Here is a 25,511-nt window from a genome sequence, read left to right as displayed (position 1 = left end):
CCACCTGGGCTCGTCTAAACTCACCCGAGGCCCCCGGTGCCCACCTGAGCTCCTGCGGGAGCGGCCGCGCCCCCGCCCGCCGCCAGGTGGCGCCGCAGCACCGGCTCAGGGGGCGCGCGGAGCCCGGGATCGGGACCGGGACCGGGACCAGGATCGGGATCGGGACCGGGATCGGAACAGGGACCGGGATCGGGATCAGGACCGGGACCGGGACCGGGACCGGGACCGGGACCGGGATCGGAACAGGGACCGGGACCGGGACCGGGATCGGGACCGGGACCGGGATCGGGATCGGGACCGGGATCGGGACCAGGGACCGCGGCCAGGGAGCAGGATCGGGGACCAGGGACCGCGGCCAGGGAGCGGGATCGGGGACCAGGGACCGCGGCCAGGGAGCAGGATCGGGGACCAGGGACCGCGGCCAGGGAGCGGGATCGGGGACCAGGGACCGCGGCCAGGGAGCGGGATCGGGGACGAGGATCGGGACGATCGGGATCGGAGACCGGGGCCGGGGAGCCGCCCGGGGCCGGCAGCCCGCCCGCCCGGGCGCAGCGCCGCGGTTTTCCGTGCGAAGCAATTGCTCGCCCTGCCGCGTCCGGGGTGCCGGGGCCGAGCGCTGCCCGCCGGGGCCGCGCTGGGCACAGCCGCACCGCCAGGGCCAGCCGCCGCCCATCTGCGGTCACCGCGACATCCTTCCTCGGTGCCACAGCGCAAAGTACTCGCAGCAGCCCCATCCTCAGAAAACACCCACGCACGAATAAGTTTACTCAAATTCACAGCCCCACAGAATCCAATTAAACAACCCGAGAGCATAAAGTTACTCATGTATTCATGGATACGGATAGCTGGCTCCAACATTTGTTTTGGTCTGGTGCCAGTTACAGTAACCATCCCTTATCTGTATTTCATTTCTCAGCTCTACAATTAAAAGTTAAATTCAAGCATCCTCCTCCCAGTGGGCCATCAAGTATGAAACTTTTATAGGTCTTCAAATACATTATGTATCTGCTACTTGTGCTTGCTGTCCGGGAACTCTCCAATGGATTCTATAGGGAAGGCACAAAACAATGTGTTATGCATTCAGGGTTTTGTGCCGATCTCAGTAATTGTTACAGTGTTCAGAATAAAAGGAACATAGCTATTTGATAATTAATTACACTCTAATTGCATTCACCTGGGAAAAACAGATAGCACTAAAGGGCAAACAGGGGCCAATAATATTAGTATAGGTGATCACCAGTCTTGCATATACAAGTACCAATTAGTTAAGCAGAGTTGAACAGAGTCAGTGATAATTTTCATGAAGGATTCTGAATGTAGAGATAAATTAAACACATGGAAAGTAAGAGCAATGAAGCTACAACTTAATCTGAACTATTCCTTTTTTCAGGGTGCATTTAAGGGACTGTTGTCAAGGGATGCCAGGTTACATTTAAGGCTGCTCTGTATCCTGGAAGTTGAGCTCACATCCATATTTTACCTTTCATGTAACAGAAAGCACACACTTAATGCATTGTGGTTCCAAAAGCGACATAGGCAGGAGATGTCAATGGATGTTAAGTGCTGGGAAGAAAGAGGACAGCTCCTGGTTTTGGCTTTGTGGGTGGCACTTGTGCCTACACCACTCTCTCCATGCTGATATTCCCATACAAGCCCTGCACAAGGCTGAACAGCAGGTTTTTGAGTCCAGTGAGATGACCAGACCATGCTGAGCATTAAACATATGCAGAGCTGTTTTATGGGATTAGAGTTTAAGGAGAACAGAATAGAGGCTGTGGCAGTTTGGTTTGGTGTTTCTTTGATACATGAGGCGGTGGAGAAAGCAAACGAGGCGTGACGTGGACAAAGAGGGGCACCTGTGCTGCGGGGAAGCCTCTGAGCTGTGCTGCAGGAGGTTCAGGACACTGCACACCCAGATACCAGGGGATGGGGGTGAGCAGCTCCATGGCAGTGGCTCTCCTCCTCAGTAGTTTTCCTGAAAGGCTGCTGCTGCTCCATGCGAACAGTAACAATGGAGTGTTTTCTGTGGGGTCCAAGGCAGGCTTATGGCTGCAGCAGCAGGTTAACCCCTGGGAGGAATGGGAGCGCTGATGCCACCTCCTCAGCTGCACTGTGCACAACCCACCTCTGCAAAGAGCCTCCCTCCACACTTTGGAGTGCAGCAGCACCATATTAATGTGTAAGAGAGATGGAAGCCAGGGCTAGTCGCTCCTGTGTAATGCCAAGCAGATGGTGCAGTGTAACTTGGCCCAGACACGGCTGGAGCTGGCTCTCTGCTCGGGGAAGGCAGTTGGGCCATCCACGAGCAGCAGGAGCTGCTGGTGAAACTTTATTACTCAAGGGTGGGGCCCTGGTCTTTCATCTCACAGAGGGGAAAAAATAGATGGAAACAAGCCTTGACTGCCGCTGATTCACAGGATATTGCACCAAGCCACAAAGAGGTAAATTTTGGGCTTTCTTTTGAGAGGTCTTATTAGTCTTCAGCATAGCAGAGCTTTTCACCAGCCCTCAGCTCAGCAGCAATGACACAATTGAATGGATTCTTTCATGGGTTTGGTAATACAAAGCTCTCCCAGGACTCCTTGGCTTGTGCCTACAGAATCTGGGAGTCACACATGAACCCCACCCAAGCAGCATAAAAATCACTGCTGCTGATCTTGTGCAAACACATTGATGGGCAGTCAAGAAACAACAGCCTAACACAAGGAACAAGGGCATGAGATTTGTGACTCCTGAACTAACAATTTCCAAACTCAAACACCTATGGCTGTATTCAGCTGCCATCAGACCAACCCGCTGGGCATTCCTTAGGGAAAACAACAGTCAGAGGCACTTGTACAGCACAGCACTCCCAGGGCAGCTGGGTTCAGAGGAGCTCAGCTCCGCCCTCAGCCTGAGCCAGGCTGCCTTACAGTCAGATATGCTCCTCAGGCACTGCCAGGGTAGGGGAGGAGACAGATCATCAGAAAGGAGCCTTGCAGCACGCAGAGAGAGCACCATGCTCAGCCACTGAAGCGCAGGGTCTGCTCTTGCACATTTTTGTTGCTGTTTAGTCCTTACAGACCGATTCCTTCTCTCCTGGGACTTGCAGCTGCTTCAGCGTTGCCGCTGCCTTTCCCTTTGCTGGTGTGCAGCAGGTGTAACTGCTGCCCACCCTGCTATGTGGACTCCATACATGGCCAAGAAGTATGGACAATTTTGTTATTATCATGCTAACTACTGCCCTTAGGACTGGAAAGCATTTGACTCTCAGATGGAAGCACGGAAACCAAACCTCTTGGCCAGGGTGAAGAACTACTATAGACTTAACTATTCAAAGTGCAGTACTTTTAAACTGAATTATGACGGAAAATACCAACTGTAAAAATATCTGTGATGAAGTTTCCAGGCCTCATAAGGATGGTAGGATTCCTGCATGGTTGTTGGATAAAAGAAGAATGTGCAGGAAATCTCAGTCATTTCACAAACAGCGATGAGGGCCCTGTTCTCTTTGATTATCACCATTGGTGAAAAGACAATTTCTCATTAGGCCCTTTCTATGGGCCATGGAATGAAGAGCAGGTTGCCCAGCACGAGGCCAGGACCAGGTCCTGGCAGAACATGTGAAATCCAGCTGCTAATCCAAGAATGCCTTTGCTGGTGGGATCCCAGCCACAGCCACGTACATCCCAGATCCTCGGGAGCAGTATTCTCACACAATTGTTCTAACCTTGAGCATAACTTGAGCTCTCTTGTCAGCCATCTGCCTTACAATAAGTCGACATCCTTATGTATTCTCTCTGCCAAAAGGCAACTTTTAAAATGCTATTAAAAAAAACTGTGTACAAATTAAACAGTCAACACATTTTACTGCTGCTCAGTAACTAAAATGCTTTCACTATGCTATGCAATCTATAACTGCTGAAATTACTTTCATGTGTGTTTATAAGTCTTCCTATATTTTCTCCTCATTACTCCAAATACATTTTAAAAGCTTGTTAAGATAGATTTGTTGGTGTTTTGTATCTAGCTGACTGTGCATGTTAAAGGCTTCAACTGTGACTTTCCTAACTTGGAACACACTATTCTTCATGCTGCTTGTTAAAACACATATCATTCCAACCATGTACATTAATTGGCTTGTCTGGGGAAACAGAACTCAGTTTATGAAGTCTGTCATCCTGCTTTGTAGCTTAATTATAAAATAAAATTATTTTCCTTCCCCCCAGCCAGACTATTTGCCCGGCATTTTTCTTTTTTTTCCCTTCCCCATGCTGCTGTTTAAATTCCAGGGCTGAGTAACTGATCCTCTGGGTCCTACTCCAGTGGCTGCTCCCAGGGCTGGTGGGCAACGCAGCGTCCCTTAGGGAACGCAGGCTCTGCATGGTCCTAAACTGCACTTGTCCCCAGCTGGGGCTGAGAGGGGCTGACAGACAACCATGTCCAAGCTAAGGTCTGCCATTCCTAACAGAGGCAAAGGATTATTGAAGTTACTGCATGCTGACTGGTGGTGTTCTGTGTACACCCAGCCCCTGTACAGCACAGCGGGGGCTGCCATATACCCAAAAAGCAGGAAAGCTCAGACATTTCCAGGGAGAAAGGAACAAGAAACCTGTAGCAAATAGGGGTAGTAACTCTTGCCAGAGCCAACCCTAAATGAGAGATGACATCAAGCTCCTTTGAGACCAGCACTGAATAAAGTGCCCACCAATGAAGATACCTTTGTTAACTCCACTGAGTTCGCCCTAAGGGTCTTTTCCAACAGCAGAGCCCTTACTCAAGGGTCGATGGCACAGCCAGAAGCCAAGAGCAGCCCAAATCACACTGTCCAGGAGTGAGGACAACTCAGGTGGCTCACTGCAAACCACAGAGCTGAAGGATAAAAGCACAGGTCAGCCACTATAGGCACAGCAGGACTCCCACTGACATCAGAGGCACCAGGAACTCCCTCATGGAAGAAAAAAAATGCCTTCTTTCTGCCAACTGAAACCTAATGTACTAAAGAAGGGATCTTAAAAAATATCCAGAACTATAAAAGATCTCTATGAAAATTAACTTTTTTACTGCACCAGCCTGCTCAGGGTCTAAACATGCAGCTCCCATCCAGAAAGTCCCAGCTCCCTAAACTTGCACTCTGCTGGAAGAGTCCCCTTGGTAGAGTGATTTTAAGGCAGCTCTTAACAGTGGAGCAGTGCAAAGCAGCAGGAACCTGAAGCACTATAAAACCTCTACAATACCCACGTATGCTAATTGTTTCTTCCTTCTCTAACACACATTACTGCATGTTTTAGTGGTCAGAGCCTGTAAAAAGCCTTCTGAATCAGAAGCCAGAATCTTAACTCAGAGCCGTGATCATTTGGCACAGAAATCAAAATTATCAAAATTCACAATACACATGCTATTGCAAACTTTGCTTCTTATCACACAAAACCTAATTTCACTTTACAAAGGGATCAATCTTGACCAAGACACACATCTTCCAGCAAGAAGCCCCTTTATAAAAATATTCAGGTAAAAATCCTTACTTTAAGAAAGGTGCCAGGATGCTCCAAGTTCTTTCTTCTGACTGCACCAGCCCACTCCCTCCCACAATGGCAAGAAGGCCATATGTGCCAAGAGTTATTGGCATCATCTGTAACTAGGCATTCTGCTAGTGATTTAGGAAATCTGTTAATGGGAAATTAATTGGAATCAGGATCAGCCAATTGCACAAATTTTCCCCTTGATTAACACACCCACTTGTCGACAGGATGAATTACCAGCCGTGCCATTCACAGGCGTAGCTGAGCCCCAGGGAACTCGTCGGTGCACTTGCAGCGTGGTGGCATTTAATGCGTCCAGGAGCTGGGGATGCTGGCAGGCTTTGCAAAGCTGGAGGTGTCACAGCAGGAGCTGAGCAGGGAGAGCAAAGCTCAGTCCCACCCAGCCCCTGCCTGTGCCCTGAGCTGGGGCTGGAGTGGCTCTGCTCCGCTTCCCTTGGGACGCTGGGCTCTGCAGAGTGGCAGGGCCACAAAGGCGCCGTGCCCCAGGAAAGCACACCGTGGGCAAGGTGAGCCCAGCAGAGTCCAGCACATCCTGCGGTGCCTCCCTGCTCTGATTGCTGGGAGCCCTTCCTGCCTGGCTTGGCCAGCCCTGGCGCTACCAGAGCCAGCCTGCAAACGGCACGGCTGGCAGCCTTGCTCTGCTCCCGCTGTAAGCAGCCGGCTTATTGCTGTGCTGTTCCTTCTGTGATCATGGCTGGGCTCAAATCTTCCTCCTCCTTACGTTTGTAACTTAAGAAACCTCCTTGGTGAAGCCACTGAACTCAGGCTGGTGCAAGGTGAATGTGGAGTCACGGCGGGTCAGCAGATGCCCAGCAGAGCTGTGGGGCTGAGGGCACTCAGACCCCAGGAGCACTCAGCACCCCGAGCTCTGTCCCACTGTGTCCTGGAGCAGCCTCTTCAGAGTGTGCCAAAAATACCCACAGCAACACCAGCGGGTACATGGATATTCATTTCTGCAGTGCCATGAATAGTGCCAAATTATTTCTGAATAAAACCCAGATGGGGTTGGCGCAGGCATTTAGATTTGGCCTAATGCTGCCCCAGCACCACAGGAAGAGCATGGCTTGCTATGATAGCTTGCAGTTGGCCACGGGACTTAAGGCAGGCTGTTTTCCTCGAGTTCAGTGTTTTACAATTCCACATTAAGTACAGGGAATGCTAATGAGAGAGCCCTGGAGCTGCTTGGGTGGTCTGTAACAGGGGATGACAGGTTCCCAAGGAGGGGACCAGACTCCCCTCTAATGTGACAAGCGTGGCTGTGTGATCCTCTGCTCTCCTGACTCGCTTCCCCTGCTGCCTTGTGAGGAAGGACAGCCTTTTATGTCAGGGAAGAGGCGGTGGGTTGGAAGAAGCTGATGATCAGCTTTGCTTTCACATGGAGGGGGATGAGTTGCAAATTACCTGCTGTCAGTAGAAGGCCAAAGCCACAGCAGAAGGCTGGGCAGGGTGCTGGGCTGGAAACAAGATGTGTGTTAAAAGGGGATGGAATGCTTGAAGGGTACTCAGTGTTTTGAGGCAGAAAACATTTTGCAGAAGAGATGTCTGCATAAGTAACATCTTTATAAACAGGGATATATGGAGATGAGAAATTGCTCCTAGAGCTCTGAGAAAATGAAGATTTACTGCTTTACATAGGAAGGGAAAAGGAGAGGCCGGGCTGTGCCCCTACTTTGCAGGGAAACATGACTAGCTGAGGTTTTGATGGATAGCTGTAAGGAAGGCTGAGGAGGCTCTGCTCACTCTCAAAGACAGATTGAACCTGAGCTTGCTTATGGCAGAGAATGATCAACCTCCGAGAGAGAGCAGTGGGGTCACTTGGTGTGCCCAGTGCTCCTGGGGTGTCCTGCACCAGCATGTGCCTTCCCGGCCGCAGGCCACGCACGGGCCGAGGCTGGGCAGGGTCTGAGCACTGGGAATCCCCCTGTGTCATGGGACTGGGAAAACGGTGTAGACACAGCCCAGGGAAGCACTGGAATTCTCTGCTGGCAGGTGTAACAGGAGTTCCTGAAACACCAGCCAGAGCAGGACAGTGTGGCACAGTCCCAGTGACCTGCAGCCAGAGACAGCAACGTGCCCGGGAGGGGTGAGCAGCCAGCAGGCACCAAACCCATCTCCTGAGCCCAGAGGGCACATCCTTCAGCAGTCACTCACTGCCGGTCACAAATGCATAAATCATGAGCTTTGCATCCAATTAGTACTGAAAGGCATGAAGATTTTTCTGCATTTAGAAATTTCTAAGAAATTAATCTCCAAACGAGTTGCTTTCAGTCTAATGCCTCCTGAGGAGTTGGAAGGGGTTACTTGTATGGATTTTTTTTGCTGACTGTTGTCAGGCTTATGCTGAATGCCAAGCTCCTGTTGCTTTACCTGTGCATAAGAGGATGTTGCAAATACCAGAGATGACAGTTTTCCTTGCAGGAGCCCGGGGCCTCCAACCCAGTCAGTGATGGCAGACACCACCCCCATCATCTTGGAATGCCCACAGTCTGTACAGAGAGCACTGGGATACATTAGTGATCAAACTATGTCAGCTGTGACAGAATAAAAGCCTTTGAAGATTAAGCAGGGAAAAAAAGTCTTTGAAATAAATATTGAAAAGTTACATTGTCCTTTTACATATCTCACTCTAAAGCTTCGAACAGTGGTCTTGCAGAACAGAACTGACCAGGGATTTCTTTATCATGCATGAAATTATTTTATTTCATCCTGATGCAGGAAGAGACATGAAAACCATGCAGAAAATAGTAAAGTTTTAAGTCTGACAGGAAAAAAAGGCAAATAGAATGATTTATGCTAAGCTCAGAAATAGTATCCCTTCTCACCCACTGACCATCCCAAACCTTGTCTCTGTGTGGAGCCAAGAATTTAAAGTACATCAAACTCCATTCAATTTGCGGGTATCAGAGAGGTTTCAACTGGAAAAGATTAACTCATTCCTTCCTCTAATGCCATTTACAGAAACCACATAGTGCACAGAGAGTCCCAACACTTTGCTGCAAGACAAAGTTGCACAGCTCTTCTTCAGTCAATCAAGCTGTTAGTACTTACTAGAGGAGTGCTAGCATTTTGTACACCTTAGAAAACTTCAGGAGTCATATTACACAAGAGCTCAGTTCCCAATATTAACAAAAGTAAAAACTCATATCAACAGATTTTTTTTAATCAGAACATCTCTAAGACACTGCAAATGAAAACATCTGTGATATCTTCCACTTGAGAGAGGGCAGGGGCTGTGTTCTCTCAGTCAAAGTGTGATTTTATCTGCCTGAACCCATGTTCACATCACACCTTTCCCACTCAAGGAGTGTCACCACAGGAACTTCACATTTTATTTTTCCTGGTGCTTCTGTCAGGACCAGCAGTTTGCATTCCCTCCCACAGTCTGTCCCTGCTCCAGGGCCCTGTCCCCTTGCCCATGCTGAAACCAATAACTGGGCTGTCAGAGGGAACAGGCAGGGTATGGGATTTTGTGGGGGTTTTTCCTGAGATAGTTTTCCACGAAATTTGGCCAACCACCTCTGAAAGATTCAGTGCAGAAGGGACAGCAGGAACACACAGCCAAGAGTAGAGCTGGGAGCGTTTCTGTCAGCAGCTGTCATTAAGTAGGTGTAACACCAGACTACACCTTATGGGGACTCAGGATGTTTGTTTATATCATCTGAAAGTCAGAAACAATTCTGAGGAAGAGAGTGAAAATGCAGGAAAAGGCATTCAAAATAGCAGAGAGATCCATTAATACACTCTGATTCCAAGCAACAAATCTGATTTTCCTTTAGCTCATATCAAGCAAAATCTGTCTGCCTCACTCACATTGTTCTGAACTCGGTTAGGATTTGTTCAACATCTCATAGCCCACCCAAAAACTCTGCTGGGTGTCATTGACTTTTGTGCTTGCATGAGATCGAACACACATAACCTTGCAAAATTCAAAAGGCAGATCAGATGCAAAGAAATTACCAGATACTCTGCCTCCCCATGATGGGTGCAGGTGAGCTTTTACACAACTCTGTATTTAGCTATTTCCACCTTTGATGTTACCAGATCCTGGATGGCATTCCCCCTTTCCTTTATACTTCCTTTAAGCAACGGTGGCATTTTTTAACTAGAAGCAGAAATCTCATGATTCTGACAGCTGCTTTCCATTGTCAGCCAGAGAACAACAGGTTCTAACTTCTCATCTTGCATTGTTTGTCTTTTAAACTTAAAACTGTCAAAATCATCTGTTAATGGAGGCAGAAACATTTGCATGCTAATTTGCTTCTGAGTGATTTAAAAATGAAGTTACTGGCAGCCTGGAGAAAGAACTATTTAAGAAGCCTATCCAATTTAATATTTTTATTATCGCTTGCTATTTATACAATAAACTGATGTCCCTCGTGTTTAACAGGGACATTCATCACTTTACACTTTAAGGACACACAGCAACATTAACTGCCTAATCCTAGCAAAATCCCTGTTTGGAAGAAAAGTGTTGTTATCTTTCCTCTGCAGGTGAGGATGTTTCAGTGCCACATCTCTGCATCTTGCCCAAGAGCACAATGCAAGAGGCAAAAGCAGGCTGGCAAAGGGACACCTTGTGCTTGGGGCCAGCTCTGGCCATGCCAGGAGGGTTTCCTCAGCGAGAGGACAGCCTTGAGAAAAGCACAGCCAGGCTCCTGGGCTGCTGCCCACTGCATGGGCCTTACCCCTCCCTGTTTGTCCTGGATGTGAAGCAGTCACCCCGGATGGGAGCACACTCCGTGCCTGTGCTGGCACACACACCGTGTGATGGGACTGCTCTGCACACAGGGAGCAGCCCGGGCCCTGAACCGCAGCCTTAGCGGCTCCAGGAATGGGCAGCACGGGTGCAGACCCGAGCATTTCCTACCCAGCCTGACTGACAGAAAGCAGTGGGACCCTTCACGTGTGTCATTATCACCTGCACAGGTGTGACATCTCTTCCATGTGCTCCCCGGTGCGGTGCAGGGCTCAGAGCCAGCCTTCAGCAGACACTCAGTGTCACAATTATTCTGCTTGCTACCTAAAACCTCTGGGCACTGGCCTCGCTCCACCGGGGCTCCCAGGACTGATCCCGCTGCTGCCTGCACAGGAACCTCACTTCAGGGCAGAGCAGGAAATAAATATTTGCTTATTTTCAGGCCTTAAGGTGGTGCCTCCTTCCTAGAACTGCTGCCTTGTCTATTAAACCAACAGAAAATGGTTTCTCATCTCATATAGACACATCTTGAATTTCCCAGCTGTCATCTGACAGATAGGAGCATCGGGAGAGAAAAATAAAACAAGCATAGTACATAAACAACCCTGGGGAATAAATTTTGCAGACTCTGAACATCAATGATGTGCAATTCTTTGTTTGCTGAAGTGAGCAAGTATGCAGGGAGAACTGTACATAACAATTATATTAAAACACTGCACAGGGCTTGAGATTTAAATATCTCAGAGGAAGAAAACGTGAATGCAAAGATATTTTCAGCTGTTTCTTTAAGAGGGAGAGGTGAAGGTTATACACAAGGTGTGAACTACCTTGGATAATCTGGGAGCTCTTGTACTGGGAGAACTGCAGCCATCCCTGGGCTGTGACACTGAACCTCAACTGGAGACCCTGCAGGGATCAAATTGCTCCCTTTTAATCAGAATTTCTGATTAAAAAGCTAAAAAAGAAGAAACTAATGAGTTTTATTCCACACAGCATTTCTATTAAAAACCAGTGGGGTTTGTGACATAAACAGATGTATCAAAGGTGACACACACTCCCAGTGGCTGCCACTGCAGGTGCCACAGGGTTTGCTCGTGAAGGAGGGCTCACATTCTGGGGATGTCTTTGGAGGGGCCACAAGATCTACAGTGACAGCTCCTAAAACAGTGCTTCCCCTGGCCAGATCTGTAAAGTCCACAGCAATACAGGGCCTCAGATGCATCCCTCTTCTCTTCGAGACAGAAAACCCTTTACAAAAACAGATCTCAACACCTGATTATTTGTCTTTGTTTGAATAAAATGTCTTATCTGCAACAGCACCTGATTTCTCACCAGCACCCGCCACTCTTTCAAGTTTCTTCAAGTCATCTGACAGATGTACTTCTTAAGCTTTAGTCTGAATAATTTGCTGACACAAAACTCCCCAGTAATCCCAAAGATCTCAGTTCACTCTGACAGAGCCTTTTCCCAACCACTCAGCCCTGTGAGTTAAGAGAGAAGTATAAAGAACACAAGGAAAGTAACCAAGAAAGCTTTAAGTAGCAGAAAAGTGCCAACAATTTCTTTAGCATAAATACCTTTTTCCAAACACACCTATTAGTAACAATTTGCAACACAAAAGGAAGAGAAGGTACATTACCTTATAATGGCACCAGAGCGATTACAGCTCATGGTTCATCCCTGCAGGAGTGACAGAGATGTGACATTAACCCTTCCAGCAGGGAAACCTCCCCTGAGCTGCAAAGGATGTCAGGAAAAGCTGTCACATAAGAGGCCAGCACTGCCCTTCAGCATTCCCAATCAGATCTGGAAAACCTGTTGTAGCCACAGCTTGCCTCTAGCCTTTTGCTCCCAGCAATTATTGATCTCAGATCTCGCTGATCCCTGTGGCAGGTCTGTTAGGCAGAACAAAACACTCAAAATAAATGAGCAAAATTAACAAGCAGAAAAAAAGCAGAAACTGGTTTATTCAAATAATATAAATACTTACGTCTCATTAAGCCTGTTCTAATCCATGTGTGGAAAACATGAAATATTCTGCACTACTTACACCAATGAAATCCTTGGTGGCAGACAGAGGGGCACACATTTATTAACTAGAAAGAATAGACCAATATTTTTTAGGCAAATTGAGGCAGTAAGGACTACAGAGCAATCAGATTTACTTAAGGATCAGCTTGGGAGTTCTTACAACTACAAACAGAAACAGGATTTTGCTGTAAGCATGCTATAAATGTAGAGCCACAGCAGACAGGGAGACAGTCTTCCAGCATTTATAAAGACATCAAAGCAAGGAGGACAGAAATAAGCTTTAGTTCTCAAAAAATATTTTAAGTCATTAGGAAAAAACTTGTGAAGTTTCACAAATATTCTAAAGGTTTGGGATCTTCCCACTGGCTGTTAACAAAAGCAGTGCTTTACCTACACTAAGGTTAAAAACCCTCCTTCCTAAATAGAGTGGGATTTGTGTTTCCTTGACAATCACCTGATACTGAGAAACCATAAAGGCAAAGAAATTCACAGGAAAGGACAGAATAAGGTGTATTTCCTCAAGCATCTTGGCAGAAATGCAAGCAGATAAAGGCTGTCAAAAAGCACCCCTTGGTGACAGGGTAACGAGGGGCAGATGCACAAATCTGTTTCAGCCTTCACCAAGATTTTTCTTCCTTCCTCTCTCTGCTCTTTAAGTGTTTTCAATGTGATTTTAATGCAATGTGTGTTGCATGAATAAAAGAGTGCAATGGAGGCATGGGCTGAAACCTTTCTAAATTTTCAACAGAATTGGAAAGAATACTTTCCCAGTGGTTTGCAGTGTGCAGAGTTTACACCTGCTGGTCTTTACAAGAGGATGTTGCATTGAGTTTGACAGAGAGCTCCTCTTGTCTTTGTAGAGATCTCACCTTGCTGTCTGAAACTTCCCTGTATCCTTCACTTCAAGAAAGTGCTTCTTTCCCCATTAGGGATTTTTCCTGAAACTGCCCTGTACCCCAGCAAAGAGCAAAGCCCCTCCTCATTCCCACTAAAGAAATCTGTCCCACGAGGGGCAGCTGAAGCTGCTGGTGCCTGAAACCCGGGCTGTGGTGTCAGACCTGGTGCTAGACAGGGAGCCTTGCTGTGGAAAGCCACCAGCTCCAGAGCAGCTTGCTGAGAGCCACCCTCGGTGCTCCTGCTTCACACCCGCCGGGCTGCCCAGAAACGCCTTTGCTGCCTGCAGCCTCCTCCTCCTCCTCCTGTTTCTTCCTCCCAGGCAGGAGCTGGGGCAGCAGCCAGCAGGATTCCAGCTTTGTGCACTTGGTGGTGGCACGGCCCCGCTCGCTGGCTCGTCCCCGGTCACCCCTCGGTGTCACCCGTGGAAGCAGCAGAGCGCCCACGCCGCAGCACGGACCGCGAAGGGCGCCCAGAGCTTCCACCCGAGCTTGGAGAGGGTGGCGTTCCGAAAAAGAAAGGCTGTAGCTATAACACCTACAAGCCATGGCGTATTTCCAGGAGAAGAACCTCTCCTGAAGCCACCCTCGGCTGCGGGAGCAGAGCTGGAGTTTCCCTGCAGCATCATCTCAGCACTCTCTGCCCAGCCAAACCCTGTGCCCGGCTGGGGAAGAGTCACACCTGAACGGTGGGACGGGGCGACATCTCTGAGTGGAGGCACGGGAACACCGTCAGTGGAGCTCAGTTAACGTTTATGTTAAGCTGCAGTCAGAAGCTTTGAAGAAAATAAGAGTGTTGTGATGCTGAAGAGCTGTGATAGAAAAAACCCACAGCTTTGTCCTCATACGATCTTCTGCACTGAGGAGCTGAATGCGAAGTGTACACCATAAAATGCAACAGCAGAAAGATGTGGAGTGTTCCTCACATTGGTGTGTCTCCAAGTTCACCTTTCAGCCACTGTGAATTTTACAGCTGAGCTCTCTGCATGGCAGCTGTCCCAGAGACTTTGAGAAAAACTTACTCGTGCAATCAGTGGCCAAGCTTCAGAGCCTTCAACAGATCTGAACATGGTGTCACACAAGTATGGATGGAGGAATGTGAGAAGACCAAAGTGATCCAGACTGCAACTTGAGTAGATTTCTGTCAAGAGCCACATGTAAGATAACTTCAAACCTGAAAATCATTTTTACAGAAGTTAACAAACCTTTCCAAAATGCCCCAGATGTTTTAATTTGAATTCACTTTGAATTTTAGACCAGATGTGCAGATTTTTCGCTTTTTCCCCCACAGATATTTCCACAAACTTATCTTCACTGTTCCTTAGGAGAACAAGGGCTGGAGATGTGTTACTGAGCTGCTCTGCATATCATGGATGAATCTTAAATAGCTACAGGCTATGTCTAACTGTGGTGTTGCATCTGCATTTAAGACATGACTAAACTATCTGTACATCTCAACCTTTGCTGTAACAATTTTCTCTGAACAACTGAATCAAGAATCCACGAGTCACTTAGGCATTTTTATCAGTCTGTAAGGATCAACAGCACATCTCAGAGTTTGGTCTTTACACTCAACTGGGACAAGAGGGACATGCACAGATATCCAGAGCTTTGCTGTGCCAGCACAGCTAAATCTTCTGAAGAGAGGTAACTTTGCAGAGCACACGAGAACACTTACTGCATAGCATAAGCATCCTTTACTATAATCCTGGTCTTATTCCAGGAGTAGAGCATGGGCACAAAGGACCAAAAAAAACCACAAGTGCTGAAGAAGTGGCATGTCCAGAGAGATCCATGTTGCCAGAGGAAGGACCCTGTGCTCTGCACTCCAGGGAGCCTGAGCAAGCCTCAGTCATCATCTTTGCTGCGGCTCCTGAAGGCCAAGGAAGGAATATCCCCACAGAAGGCTGAATTTTGTCAGCCATACAAATACCTTTGTGGATCTCTATGGGGCTTTAGCATAAGAACAGAGAGATCTCCTTGCCAGCACTTCAGATGATTTTCTCCGTGGTGGACTTCTACTGTGTTTTGCACATTACATCATTCTCTCAGACTCTTCAGCTGCTCTCAAAAGCTGCTGAAGTTACTGGTTCTGGCTTTCTTTTTCCCTTGGTGAAGTGTAATCTAGAAAGCCCTACTTAACTTCTCCCACTTGTGCAGGTTAACATGAAGAGAATACCCAGGCAGAAGCAGAGCTGGGGAAGGAGCAGGTTCCTAGAGCCCAGTAAAGCTCCACGGTGTTACTTTGGTGCAAACTATTGTGTGATTTTAATACAGATTTCCTGCTATTTCTGAGGAAAGCCAGGGCTTGCTGAGACTCAAGTGACAGCAGCTCCCTTCCCAAACAAATGGCTTCAGCAGCCCCCTGGCAGCAGCCAGGCTGCTCAGAACAGACCCATTTCCCACTCCCTGCTCAGCCCACAGCTCCAGTCAGCGATGGCAGGAGCACGATCAGATTTATTCCTTAGAGCTGAGGACTCTGACAAACAGCAGCAGGCAGCAAAGGCCAGTCGATTTATATTTCTTACAGTATATATTCTTAGGAATGGCAGTCACCATTATGGAAGCTATCAAAAAGCCAGCTCTGACCTTAAATAAGTGTGCTCCTATGTCAGGCAATCCCAGGAAGGAGAATTTATAAGGCAGATGCTGAATTCAGGAAAGGAAGAAGAGGTGGGTTTCTCCTGCCAGAGATGCAGCCCAGGGTGCAGTTGCCAATATTTGGTTTAATTCTTTGTGTTCCTTGAGGACAACCACCCTCCACCTCTGGGTCAGACTGGCTTCTGGTCTGTTCAGCAGCACCATGTGAACGCAGCAATGAGCTCACAGGGCTCCCGGAGTGCAGGGCACAAACTGAGGCACACGAGCTCGCAGTGACAGGGTACGAGGAGCACAGCAGACTACAGTTAGCCCTGTGAATTTATAGACAAGAGCTGCTGGAGGAGCAGTGCTACAGCAGGTTGGCTGCCTTCTGCATATGCTTTCCTCGATGGAAATCCTGCATAATAACAGAACATCTTTCATATCTCTTTCGACATTTCAGAGGATGAGATCATTAATTATTAATTTTCCTTGACAAAGTACACCATTCTTTTGCAAAAATGGAATCCCAGTCAGAGCACAATGTTGTCTTGTTTACATCTCTTCCTGCTTTAGTAGTGCTTTGCAAAATATGCTTATTTATTTTTATGAAGCCAGTTGAAAATTATATTGCTCAAATTTATTTTATGTATTAATTTGGAAAAAAAGATCAATGCATAACTTGGTCCTCCCTTCAGCTCTATTACATTTGTTATCATTTATTAAATGGACTTATTTTAAGTTCATTTGCAAGCAAAGTAGTGTTAACCTAAGAGCCATTCATCATTTTCTCCATAAGAAAATACCAATGAATGCCAACTAATTACAAAAGAAGGAATAAAGAAAAAAAAAGAATTGACACTTTTTAAAAAAAGATAATTGGGAAAAAAGATACTTCTTCAGCCTGCTCCCCATGTTGAGCCCTCGGGGCTCCCACAGGCCATCAGTAACCTCCCTGATATTGGGCTTGTCCTGAGGGAAGCATCCTTTTCCATGTCACAGAATCACAGAATGGCTTGGGTTGGAAGGGACCTGAAAGATCATCTTGTTCCAACCCCCTGCCTTGGGCAGGTTCTCCTTCCATGAGAACAGGTTGCTCAGAGCCCCATCCAACCTGGCCTTGAACACTTCCAGGGATATACAGCTGTTCTCAGATTTTTCTCCTAGAGAGGACTGCTTGGGAGGAGAAGGAATCAAGGAAAAAGGAGTATTTTCCTTCATTTTGCACAGAGCCAGCAGAAACGAGAAAAATTAGAAAATGGCAAAGACAGAAGTAGCATCAGCTGTAGGAAGAAGGAGTGAAAGGGAAAAGGGGCAATGTTTTTAAACCATTTTCCTCCTTGTTTGATTAACTTAAAAACAATTTAAAGCAAAAGTTGGCTCTACACAGAGCACAGGCCCAGCAGCACCTCCTTCACATCACTTCCCATTCAGCATGGGGGGAATCACTCCCTCCCTGCTCCTTGCCAGCCACCACTTTACTTTTTCTTGTCTGCTCTCACCACTTCTGCTGTCTCCTCCTGTCTTTGTCTCTTGGTGAAGCAGCCTGGAACCCAGCCCAGCCTGTTCAAGCTCCCAATACATCTTGAATTTTAATTCACTCTTAAATCATCTATCTCTGTTTTAAACCCAGACACAGAGAGAATGAGTCAAGTTATTATTACTTAAAACCAAACCAAATGTGCAGAGAAAGCCTGGTCCACTCAGCACATCACAGCGTGCCCAGCTTGGTGCTAAAACTGCCTTGAAGGTAAGTGACCTGGGGACACAAAGTTTTGCACAGGGACAGCCCACCCGGGAAAGGTGCTGTGCACCAGGAGCCCAGGGCAGTGTAACAGCCCATCATTTAGGAGCAGTGACAGCAAACGGTGTGAAAGCAGCACAGCCTGTTCTCAGCTCACATTACAGCCTTATCTGGACTCTAAGGCTGCCTGGCTGGTGAGCCTTCCTGCCAGCCAATGTTGCATTTCATTCTAATTGGCATTGAAGACATTGCAATGAAACCCCTTTACTCTATACTTCATAAAGAACAAGGGAAACAGAACTCATTTTTGTCAGTGAATGGAAAATTTACAACAATAACAAATGAGGCAGGGGAAAATGGGATTCTCTGCTGAACATGATGATAGTTCAGAAATACTTTTCATTAAATAAAAAGACATTAGAGTACTGAAAAACGAGTTAAAAATTCCAAATAAACACATGGAAAAAGGAAAAGATGCAACAAATATTTGCCAGTGGTTGCCCTGGAACTGCACATTAGCACAAATCAAAGAATCATAGAATCATTAAGGCTGGAAAAGGCCTCCAAGACCATTGAGTCCAGCCTTTGATAAAACACCACCTTATCAGCTGAACCGTGGCCCTAAATGCCACATTGAGCCATTCCTTGAACACTTCCAGGGGTGGTGACCCCCCTGCCTCCCTGGGGAGCCCCTTCCAGTGCCTGGCCACCCTTTCAGAGGAGAATCTCTCCTTTCTGCCTCCTGCCTGTTCCGTGTGCTGCCCATCACCTGTTTGTGAATGATGTGCAGTCAATTTAAACAGAAGTAATCTATAAAAGCAGTTTAAATCACCAGTATAACTGTTATTTTAGTGCATTAGGCTTTCAATTCTTGTCATAATTAATTGATTAATCATCTTAATTGGTGAGAAGACAATTATTTAATCCTTTCCCATTTTCCTGCAATCCAGCAATCTTTTCCCATTGCAACTCTCTGCCATCAATACAGAAACTGCAAGTGCTTCAGCTGATTGCAGAGCCACATTTCATGTTCCCTTCCATGGGAATGTGTTTGTAGGGATGCTAACAAAGTAGTGGATTATTTGTTGCATTTCTTTGATCTATAAATAGGACTTCTCTGTGGAGGATATTTTTACTGCATTTGGAGCAATCTCGATACACTAAAGTGTAACCAAGTAATTTTCATCTAATTTTGAAGTTCTGTGCCTGCAAGAAATAACTGTACAAAGTGTGTGCAAAGAGTGTAAAAACTGAGAAACGTGGAGGTCCAAGTGAGGCAGAGTTTGGGAACAGGACACAGAGCTGCTTCGCTTTGCTCTATTTTATTTACAGCTCAGACTAACATCGCTTTCCTTTGTGGCTTTTCTGATGGCCCGCAAGAAATAAGTAGAAAGTAGCAAAATTTCTACCCAAAGTTCAGTTCAAAGCCAGCGTGAGGTGGGGGCAGTGGCAGGAGAGCCTGGACCTGGGGCAGGATCATCCCTGGCACTGGGGTGAGCACAGAGGTAAAATGTTCCTGCATAGTGGCCTGCTCCTGCTGCTCCTGCTGCCTTCATCAGGCTGGAGACCTTCAGCTTCAGATGATCTCGTTCACACTTCTCCTATATAAAGAAATCTTGTGTCACCAGCAGATGTTATTTTTTTCTAGATTTTCAACTCCTATTCATAACTTGTCACTTCTATCCCTGGAAAACTCATTTGTTTGGACAATTTGGTACTAAAAAACCCCTAAAGGTTATAATTCTCAAAATAACTCAAAAATGGCAGGTGTGCACAGTGGAACACATCACCCTGGCACTTTGCCACCAACCCAAAGCACAAACATGATAAAGGCACACACATGACAGCTTTCAAGATAAAGCTACACCATAAGTCACCATTTAGTTTTGCTACCAAAACAAAGCAAAGAAAAACTTATATAGCATTCAGAGGACGAGAGACTAGCTCCTACATGTATTAGGTATTTATAGTTACAGCATTTGGGAATGCAAATTGAAATGAATCAATGCCAGCAGGGATGCCTAAAAGACATAAGTGAGAATTACAGCAATTAAGAATGTTGTCTCGAAGGAAATTAGTACAGTCCATTAATTACAATGCCTTAAAGGAAAATGTACCAAAATAAGAAAGAAAGAAATTAATATATCAGGAAATTAGCTGAAAAAATTGGGGTGTAGAAAAGATAATGAGCACAGTAGGTATTTGCCACCCTTCTTTTATTAACAAGGAAACAAAACAAAGAAATGGTGATAGGAACTGAACCACCAGGAATAACAGAGCGATATATTCTGCCACAAGATCAATGGCCAGCTCGCTCAAGGCTTTGCTGATCTAAGTCCAATTTGTCATTAAATTCTGTAGAAACTGGTTCCACGGAAAAGAGTGCAAAAAGAAAGTGCCAGGCTAATAGCTACAGCAAAAGTTGTATTTATGGTACAACATCACTGGAGCATCAAAGGGCTTTGAGGAGAAAAATATATGTTTTATACTCTGTGGATAAGTGGATTTCACTGTGCTGGGACCTTGTGCACACTGGCAGACCAGCAGCTCTCGTTTCACCTGCTGCAGGTGAAAATGTGGCTGGTTCAGCCCAAGGGCCACACCCTCCCTGCCTGTCCCAGGTGAGGGTGGCTGCCAATGCTGCTGAGCCCTCTGAATTCCACACTCACTGCTCAGAGATGGCCCTGCACAACGCTTACAGACTCAATTTACTTCTCATACGTGATACAACTGACATTTTAAAAAATGTTGATGGACAGCCTGAATGTCAAAACGCTGGGGACAACGAGCCTCAGCGCAGTTCCTCTGCCAGCCCTTTACCAGCAGGAAAGCGAAACACCAACAGCCTGTTTGAGTCCACAGGGAACCTTGGATTAACAGCACTGCACACTCTGCTGCTTGTGTACTTCCAATTCTCATTCTAATTGTGTGCCTCAGACACCACAAGCAGGAAGAAACTGAAACACATAAACCCCAACAACAAGATTTGAATGGAAAGACAGGAACTGCTTGCGAAACATAATCACTGAGGCTTGTTGCCGATGGCATCATGCCATCTTGCTGGTTTTCAGGCTCATGAAGAGCATTTATGCAGCTCTGGAAAGGTGTTCCCAATTCTCTGAGTTGCAGTGGTTTGCCTCTCCTCCTTCAGGCTCAGCCAGATGAATCCTGATGATCTGGCTTGAGCCAACCACTGCTGCTTGACTGGGTTTTAGCAGGAAGAGGTTCAGATGTGGAAACTATGGAAACTCATGACAAAAGGGAAAGAACCATCTCCATGCCAGACTCCCAGTTAGGATAAACTGGCCTGTCCAGATTCACTCTTGTGAAGAGCTGGGCCCGTATCTTTTCTGTCTGCACTGTAAAATGTCTTCTCAAATAAATGAATTTTAGTGACATTTGAGGCATTCAATTATTTCTCTAAGTGCAAATTCGGCATTCCTTCATCTGTTAGCTCCATATATTTAGTATGGATTGAACAGCACCTGCTGACTGGATGAATCATTTGCATCCAAGCCACAAAATGGGAACTTAAGGACCTCCAGTGCTGCTGTTGAAATTGATGCTACTGATGCTGCCAATTCAACTCCTGTTGCTGGTACTAATCAACATCTCTTTAAAATGATTACAGCATTCAGATAGGGCCATAAAACTACCAGGTGGGCTATATTTTGTACTGCTTCCTGTTTTTTCTACAATCTTCCCTATGGGAAAGGATTTATTGGTCCCATCAATCCCTCTTACAGTCTTTAGCATGGGAAGGAGATGTCACAGAGTTTTAATGTCTCATATATTTCCTCAATTACACGATCATTATAACCAGTTTGGCACAAAATACTGTTTTCATCAAACTCAGTATTTAAGGCAAAAAGTAGCTTTTGTTAACTTAGCTGCAGATTAATGTAAATTTATATGCACAGATGAAATAGAAGATATTTATTATTTATTTAAAGGTCTTCTAAACAGCATTTGCACAAAAACTTTATTTAAAAACACACAACTTTGTTCTCCAGCAAAAGCTGGCACAGTGAATTCAAATCAGTAAATCTGAACCTGCTGAATTCAGCTCCACTGCGTGTCAGGGAGCTTTTAAAATATTACTTTTTTAAAGAAGAACTCATGTGAGCTAAAGAATGGCTCAGAACAAGAGAGTTCCTTGGGTCTGGAGCATTTTCCAGTCGTTACAGTCCCATCAGAAATACCTAAAATGTCTCTGGTATCCCTTAACACAGCACCTGGGGCTCACAAGACCACGAGGGGTTTCCCCTGCTGACAGTCACTGCTGACAGTCTGGTGCTGCTCTCCTTGTGAACAGCTGGCCCACAGAGCTGTGCAGCAGCCTGGCTGGCAGCAGGGCTAAAGGCTTTCCACCCTTGCTGTGGGAGGCAGGAGACACTGCAGCAAGGACTCTTTCACTGCAGTCATGGGATGGGGCCTCTCCCCAGGGACAGACCCCAGGGCTGATGCTGCCCCAGTGCCGCCTCAATCCCAGCACAGACTGCGTGTGCTGCCTGGGGTACTGAAATTGTTGCTGTGCCATAGGACCATGCTCAGAAAAAGCAAAAATAGGTCCTTCTGCTGGAGGTTATTTGCCAGAGTCAGACATGAAGAGGAAAGAAAAATAGACCAAATAATCCAGCTGAGCAATTACACATGGAGCCACTGCCAGTTCCCTGATGCAGACTTTAGGGAACTTCAGTACATTTGGGAAGTTCATGAGTCTGGCTTTGGTTCTCTAACAATCAACTGTGAGTTTAAATTGTTCATTATCTTTAATTAAGGAGGGAAGAACGACTTCCTCCTTCACCAGAGAATTTCCCCAGTGCTGCTTTGGCCTTTCAGCTTTGCGACATAAAAGACACAAACTCGCTGAAAAGGACAGCAAGGCAGTTTCTATCTGTGCTCCCTTTTTGCTTTTCCAACATTCAGTGAGCTAACACCATTCTCATTAATTGATTCTGAATTTTAGCAATAGCTTTAATACAAACTATTGAGCAATTGCAGTCCAGCTCTAAAACCTGTTCAGAAAATTTGCCAAAGAATACTTGCCCTTGAGAAGCATGAAGAAGAAATTAAATCAGTGTGAGTTTATTTTCCATAAAACATTATTGTTGGCCCCAGGATGAATATATTATTGTTACAGGCAATATAGACTTTCACACAGATTCCTATATAAGAGATTCAAATATTTCTATGAAGATTTTCATAGGACTTACTGCTTCTTGCCCTTTATGCTTTCTCCATCCCCCTCAATATCCCTCAGGTCTATCTGTACCTCTGCAGAGTCTTTAGACCCTACCCAGATGTCCAGTTGCTGTGTCCCAACAGTGGCCACCCTCCAGTTCCTCCCAGCTGCTCCATCCCTGCATTCCCTCTTCCCCCACCAGAGCATCCTGGTTTCCTTCACACCTCCTTCCCCATGTGTCCACACATGTTTTTGCACAATTTTCCCATGACTTTGTGCTGACTTCCCACTTTCCTGCTTTGGCCCTGCCATCCCAGCATCCCAGGAAACACGCCGTGGTCAGCAAACACACACGAACAAGGAAGGGAGCGCAGGCCAGCTTTCCTTTAACCAGAGCTGGGAGTGCTAAAGGGGGCTTAGGCCAGTCCCACACTCAGTCAAGCAAAGCTCAGATAGCTGGAAAACGATGCCTCAGACCTCAGGCACCTCATCTTTGCCACTGCTCAAAATTCAGGCATGAAATCCTCCCCTGCACTCCACTTCTCCCACCAGCAGCGTCCCACAGGGAGTGACAGGAGGCAGGAAGAAGGTGCAGCTCAGGGTGCTAATCAGCATCCTGGTGCAGCATTCCCTGGATGTGCTCGTGCAAACACGAGGCAGGCACGTGCTGAATGCGCAATAAAGGGATACAATTAAGAGAAGCCTAATCTTCAATTCAGCAGAAACCCTCTGCTCATAGAAATCATTCCAAAAAGAGTGAAGGGTATGAATGAAATGAAGGACATGGCAGCTGTGAGCTCTGAAGTCATTGGGTACTGTTCCTTCCTACTTATGGGTTAAGGAAAGGTTTTATAACCCTTTGAATGGCTTGGCTTTGAACATTAATTTTTTCTTGCCTTTCTGTAGTTGAGTTTTCTATGATATTTAGTGTGGAAATTCAGACCAGCAAGTCCATATCCATGAACACGTCAGGTCTGGAAAAACTTCTATCATTCCTTCCTCCCCCATAATGCCACGTGATTAGGCATTTCAAATACTTGCCATATAGAATTTCATGTAAGTAGCTTTTTCTGTGTGAAAAGGAAGGGTGAGGTGAGCTGAAGGAAGTTTTTTCTGGCTGTCAGACACCTCCACACACCCTCTGCCAGGTATCTGCCACGTAATGACCCTGCCTGTTGTATGTTGGAGCCCTTGTGACGGTGACACAGCTGGCTAAAAGAGCTGGCCAAACTAACAAGCCTCTGACGTTGTGGATCGTTGTTCTGTACTTCAGTACAAATGACAATCAATTCATTAACCGTCTGCCATTAATTATTAATTGCAATTAATTACAATATTCCATATTCTGGCAATTCTATAGGCACAGCTTTCAGTTAAATCAATTTAGCAATTCTAGAAACTGCTTATTTTTTTCATGCAGTGTGCTCAGTACTCCCCACATTCATACATCATCCTTTCAGTCAAGCTATTCTGCTGTCTCCTATAAAAGAAGAAGGGAAGAGAGCTGGTCTGGCAGGAAAAGGGGCCCAGAGCTCAGGGATTTGGGGTCCCAGTCCTGTTGCAGCCACCTGGTGCCTGCAGGACTGGAGGCAAAGCTCTGTCACAGGTCCCTGCTCAAAACCAGAGGCTCCAGGCTTGGTGGTGTTGTGATAACTGAGACTTTGAGCCGGTCTGGTACAAGGGGATATAAGACACAGCCAGAATTTTAAATGTTCTGTGTTTTTGTGATGATCCTGATTCTCACTCATCTTCTGCTGCTGCATCAGAAGAGGTTCTGAGTCAAAGGAGAAATGTATTTTGTCCTTTCTTTATACTGGTAAAAAAGGCTGGCACAAGATGTGCCAGCAAAGAGTGAGGACCACTGATTATACATCAAAGCCTAAATGTGTTCCCGTTTGCTTTGCCTTTCACTAAGAAATTTCTATACTCCTTCCTCTCACAAACCTGGATCAATTGATTGCCTCATCTGGAGGGACAAAAGCATAAATACTGGAACACAAAGATTTCCTCCGTAACTAAAAACCCAAGAAATATCTGAGATATTTCTCCTTTTTTACCCTTCTTTGTTTTCCTTTGTCAAGTTCTAAAAAATTACCCTGGTCTTCTTCTTCCAACTGGTAATTCTTGATTTTACTGTGAAGGGGAATTATCAGATCTCCATTCTGCTTTTACTGTGTGAGCTTCTCAAGTGTCTGAGCTCTTATGACAGCCCAAATGATTTTCTAGCACTTAAAATTCAGAAGACATAATTTGCTGATCAAATGTGTCTGTCCTCCTGCTGCTGCTGCCCTCTGTGACACACCACCAATAAACACTGCATATTGACCCCTCAGCTGAGCTCAGTGACGGGGGCACTGCAGCGCTGCAGTTGCACACAGATCAAGCATCCGTGCACCAAAAGGAGACAGAGGTGCAGCAGCACCAGGGCCTTTGCAGTGGCAGAGAACAGAGGTTTTCCCAGCACATGCACAGGCAGAGGCCCCTCAGAGCAGGCAACACGGATTCCTTCTGCTGGAGACTTCATTTCTTTATTGGGTGGTGGCGTTCTGCACTGCCCTCATCAGGCATTTGGCACATACATTACCTCAAAGCTGGAAGAAATTATTTTCAAGTTGGAAGGGTTTTCCATGGAAACGAGGAAGGAAGAGAAGGATGATGGAAGATCTGCTGAGTGTTAAATGCAAATTACTGACTTGATGGGATGATAAACAGAACTGTCTTTGCACACTTCTGTTGGCCACATAATGCAGCAGAGAACATCTGCACGTTGCATATGTGCACACTCTGCTCTGCACTCCCTGGCATTCCTCCAGCTAATATTTTTCCATATTGACTGTTTGTATTTCTTTTTGATAGCAAA

At 46.3% G+C, this 25,511-nt stretch overlaps 1 long non-coding RNA gene across 1 annotated transcript in view; it reads right to left on the bottom strand.

Annotated features, from left to right (window-relative positions):
- LOC121669180 overlaps positions 1–25,511 on the bottom strand; it is a 63,278-nt gene that overhangs the window by 14,635 nt on the left and 23,132 nt on the right. The gene's annotated exons all lie outside the window — the stretch shown is intronic.

Source organism: Corvus kubaryi, unplaced genomic scaffold, assembly GCF_017639235.1.
Source record: "Corvus kubaryi isolate FWS band 111438036 unplaced genomic scaffold, C.kubaryi_AGA036_p1.0 37387, whole genome shotgun sequence".
Lineage (NCBI taxonomy): Eukaryota > Metazoa > Chordata > Aves > Passeriformes > Corvidae > Corvus > Corvus kubaryi.
Note: the sequence above shows the minus strand (reverse complement) of the source record. Positions and strands in the feature narration are given on the sequence as shown.